Source organism: Myotis brandtii, unplaced genomic scaffold (genome assembly GCF_000412655.1).
Source record: "Myotis brandtii unplaced genomic scaffold, ASM41265v1 scaffold131, whole genome shotgun sequence".
In the NCBI taxonomy this organism is placed as follows: domain Eukaryota; kingdom Metazoa; phylum Chordata; class Mammalia; order Chiroptera; family Vespertilionidae; genus Myotis; species Myotis brandtii.
In genome coordinates, this window is record NW_005354632.1 from 493,415 (window position 1) to 498,416 (window position 5,002).

General features: G+C 39.5%; 1 protein-coding gene across 2 annotated transcripts in view; it reads right to left on the reverse strand.

Annotated features, from left to right (window-relative positions):
• CD101 (CD101 molecule) overlaps positions 1-5,002 on the reverse strand; it is a 33,229-nt gene that overhangs the window by 24,981 nt on the left and 3,246 nt on the right. The gene's annotated exons all lie outside the window — the stretch shown is intronic.

Genomic DNA, 5,002 nt, shown 5'->3' on the forward strand with positions numbered 1-5,002 from the left:
CATCATGGATTTCTATCTCTCTCTCTCCCTCTTCCTTCCTCTCTGAAATCAATAAAAATATATTTTAAAAAAAGATAGCTAAATAAAAATACCTATAACAAGACTAGAAGTTAATTAAAACAACAACAACAAAAACAAGTCTAGCCCTGGCCAGTGGGGCTCAGTTGGTTGGGCGCCATCCTGTGCACGAAAAGGTTGCCAGTTCGATTCCCAGTCAGAGGACATGCCCGGGTTGTGGTCTCAATTCTGGGTAGGGAGCATGCAGGATGCAGGAGGCAGCCGATCTCTCACATCGATGTTTCTCTCTCTCTCTCCCTCTTCCTTCCTCTCTAAATTGAATTAAAAAAAAACACCACAATTCTAGCTTAATTCATGTAACATGGCCCCTACCATGAAACATATCTGCTTATCTGAAGTGCACTTATTTTAAAGTAAATACGATGTATGATGATTCACCTGTACATTTGTGGGGGGGGGGCGGTGCGAAATTCAGCAGGTGCTTCCTAAGCCTCAAATTCCTGGGTGGCATTTCTCACAGCCATGATTGCTGGAGAGGCAGTCTCCAGCACTGCCCATGGGGCCATGCCTTTTCCTGTGGGTTGGTTGGTATATTTGTAGCTCCTGGCCACATATGATGCAAGTTCAGCTGAAATTAGCACCTGAAGAGATAGCAGTACTTCCTTTCTATACCGCGGAGGGGGTTTTGTTTTGTAATTTTTTAAAGAGCCACTACAGCTTTATTGAAAAGCTTCATACTGTTGAATGTCAAGTCTCACAGGATCTGGAATCAGAATTTATTTTAGTTCTTCCCTTACCCAGGTTTTCATTCGGGACCACTGTGGAATGTTTCCTGTTGGGACAAATCTCATGTATTAGATTTAAAGGAGAAAACATTATTGAACGGTAACATTTCCTCTGATATACACATTTTCAAAATCAAGCATTTTGCAGAAATTACAATGTGTTTATTTATTATGTTAATATTAAAGGCTAGTTTGTGTTCCAGAAAAAAAACAAAGAACAGATGACAGATGCCACAAGGGTGAGCTAGATCTTTCAGGAGGGCCGAGGGCCAGTGGGAGGGGAGGATGAGGTGGAGTGACCACAAGTCGGAGTGCTCATCTGAAGGAATTAACTGAATGGAGTTCATAAGAAGACACGGGAGAAGCAGAGCATCTGCTGAAACGCATGACCCTACAGGACAAAGGAAACTGAAGGGGAAAAAGTGAGAGAAAGGAACAATGACCTTACAGAGACCATGATAAGGCTGAGAATAGAAATTTTGGAATGAAAACAATTCTGATAGAAGCGGGGCTACAAACAAATGGGCAGAAAGAGTAAGTTGTCACCCGATACAGTCAACTAACTAAAAACTGCACATGTGCATGCTCAGTGCAAAACGGAAAAACAAACATCCAACCAACCAACTGACCAACCACACACATTTCCAGTAATCATTTAAAATATACTCATGTATTCATAAATCCCAATTTCATATGTATTTTATATTATGCCTAGAAATAGAAGTAAGGGCATCTGAGAAAATTTTAAATTATTACCAAAAAAAAAATTATACTACAGAGGCCATTGAAAACATTTTCAGCAAAGCCAGCCAGTCTTAGACATGCACCGAAGAGGTGTGCACTGTGCCTCAGGCGACCATGAGAGCATCTGTGGCTGTATTATTCAATAGATCCCCCAAACTAGAGGCCACCCATACGCCCACCAATGTAGAGCAGATGAACTCAGGACATCCATAAAATGAAATAGTTGCAATAATATGAATAACTGTGTTTAATAAAAGATGCAAAATACTTTGAATCTGTTTGACTACCTAGAGAATAAAATGGTTCTACTCTTTATAAAGTTTTAAAACAGGCAAGACTACACTGTGTTAAGTGATGCAAACATAAGGGGTAAAGAGAATTAAAAGAAAAGAAAAGCTAGGAAGTGGTTATCATGAAAGTCAGAAAAGTGATTGTGTGGGGGGAGGGCTGTGCTCTGGATGGGGCCCATGGCAGCATGGGTGGGTCTTTCTTGGGTCTTAGCAGTGTTCTATTTTTTTTTGACCTGGGTAGTGATTGCATGGTTTTTACTTTTTACTTATTTGTTCAAAGGCACATTTATGTTTTATTAACTGTTCTTGTGTGTTATATTTCACAATAAAGAAAATGCCTTTAAAAAAATATGGTTTCTGAGGTACCACTAACCTGTTTATATCAGGGCATGTTTCCACAATGCTATTTTTGGTTGCTAGGCAACACTCCTTCAACATTTTCCATGACTTTTCAGAGAGATGGGTGCCGCATTTGAAGCATTTCATTGTGAAAACTAACATTTCATTTCCTACTGTTTTATTTGCCAGTTCAATAAATATTTATTCAACCACTTCTAGTATTTCTGATGCTTCAGGAACCAAGATATGAAGATGAGTTTGAGAGAGACTCTGACTTCTATATTGTATAATTTGGTCAAGTAGGGTAATAGTCCTCATAGAGAGAGGTGATAAAAATGCTTTGAGGAATTTGAAGGAAGGAGAGATTATATTTTTTGAGGAGGGAAATAGGCCAGGTTTATGAAAGAGACAGTACCAGAAATGGACTTTGGAGAATTGGAACGATTATGACAATTTAAGTGGGGAGACAGGATCTTTTAGGTAAGGAGATTTCATGAGGAGGCTGAATGAATAGGAATCAAAAGACTTGTTAAAGGAAATAGGAAGTAATCGGTTAGATTAGGGGAAGAGTTATATGAAGATTAATAGGAGGAGGTAAGACCAGGTAGGACATTTGGGTCCAGAACATGAAGGACTTGATCTTATGATTAAATGTTTGAACTTGATTGAGTAAGCCATGCTTAATTAAGCCTGAAAGTGTTTGAAAGGTCTTAGGAAAATTAATCTGACAATTTGTATAGGATGATGGAAATTAGAAACAGACATGAGGTAATTATTGTAGCCCAGGAGAGAAGTGATGAAGGCAACAGGGGTGGAAAGAAAGGGACTACAATTTCGAAGCCATTGTGGTGATAAAATCTATCGTTTTTCAGTGTCTTGGATGCTTGGAGGTAGTAGGGGTGGGTGGAGGGATGGAAGGAAGGAAGAAATCAAAGATGATACCCAGGTTTGTGAGGGTGACTGGAAGAATAATGGAACTATTAACAGAAATAGGAGATCAGGGAGAGTTTCTGTTGTGTGTTCAAGGAAGAAGATAATGCATTTAATTTTGGAAATACTAAATTTGAGTACCGCGGAATAAACAGGAAGGATATACAGCAAATAATTGGAAATAATATTTAAATATATGTATCTGTGCTTTAAAGTCTTCAACCCTTTGAAAAGATGTATATTCTAATCCTTTCAAGAACTCTGTCATAGTTCCTTATTTGGCAGTGCCAAAACTTGTAAATGGTCGAGCCAAACTTGAACCTAGATTTGCCAATGCCAAACCTCTGGCTATTTCTATGGTTTCTCATGGTTTCCTGTAAATGCTTGTTTGTAAGTAGGGAGAGTTCTGGGCTGTAGATGCAAATTAAGTCAGTTACACATATAAGTACTGGGAAGTGTTAGGGAATATAAAGAAGAGGGCTAAAGAGAGATTACTAGAAAATCTCTCTATTTAGGGGTTTAGATGAGGAACAATACCTATGGAAGGAAGAGTTAGGGAGTTGAGAGGGCAGCCAAGACACAGTGGAAACCAAAGGAGGCAAATCATTCCAATAAGAAAGGGCTTGTCAGCACTGCGAAATGCCGCTGAGAGGCTGAGGATTCTAAAGGCTTAATGATGAGGGTGTCAGTGGAGATCTTTGTAAAAGGGATGTCAATCAAGCAGAAGCAGCAGATTTCAAGGGTCAGAAGCCAATGCAGGAAGCGTAAACTACTTCAAGAAGTTTCATGCAGAAGAGTAGGGAGGAATAAGATGACAGCAGGTAGAGAGCAGCAGTGAGGGCCGGGAGGGACACAGGTGCCATTGTCTGCTTATGGGAGAGGAGCAGTGGAGGGGAGAGATGGATGAAGCCAGAGAAAGGGTGATGAATGGAGTAAGGTCCTAGTAGCAGCATGAGGTCAAGAACATGATTGGGATGGTACTGTTTCTCAGAAAAGCAAACGCCATAATGTAGCAGTTTCATAGGTATTTTTAAGATGGAAAGGAATGACTGACAGAATTCAATTCAAATGCCTGTGCATTGGGATCATACCCTGAAACATCTTATCACGAATATATTCTCTGTGGGATATGGTGTACATATCTCTCCTCTTCCTAAAGAGTAAACTACCTCGGAGGACTGTCCCTTTGCCCTCTCTCTGAATGGACAGAGGGTTAGATGCCCTAGCACAGCAGCTCAAAGTCTCGTTGACTGATGGGCACACAGTGTGGCACTGACATACTGCATTGGAGTCATGCTTTTGAAACATGAAGAATTCTGTGATGGTATTGGCTTTTTTTTTTCAAAACTATCTCTGGGATTGCCAAATTTGCCACTTCAGTATTATTTGAGTAGAAGTTATTAGATTGAACCATATAAGATGACTCATATTTGACCATTTTTGATACTCAAAAACAGCAACTCCAAATGATTCCACCTTACAGAAAACCTACCAGGAGAACATGGAACATACCATGCAACTCCTTTCTTTACACATAGAAAAACCTATCTGCATGGAAGCTGGGACAGCTTCCACCCATAATTTAGTTTCCTTTTTTTTCATGAAATAGTTTCAGTTACACAAGCAATTTCCCCACCCCAAGACCCTCCCATATTAATGGCTTTTGTTTGGAGGCCGTCTAGTTGAGGTGAGGAATGACAGATCAAATATGCAGAACTAAGAGCTAAGTCCAAGAGCTCATTTAATCATGACATTGACCTCATTTAGCACCATATTATAACAGGATTAAGCAGGATTACTAAAAATATAAATAAATTAGGACTAAACAGTACAATTGATCAACTGGTCATCACTTAATTAGTTTCCTTCATCTCCCCCTCAAAAAAAAAAAATATA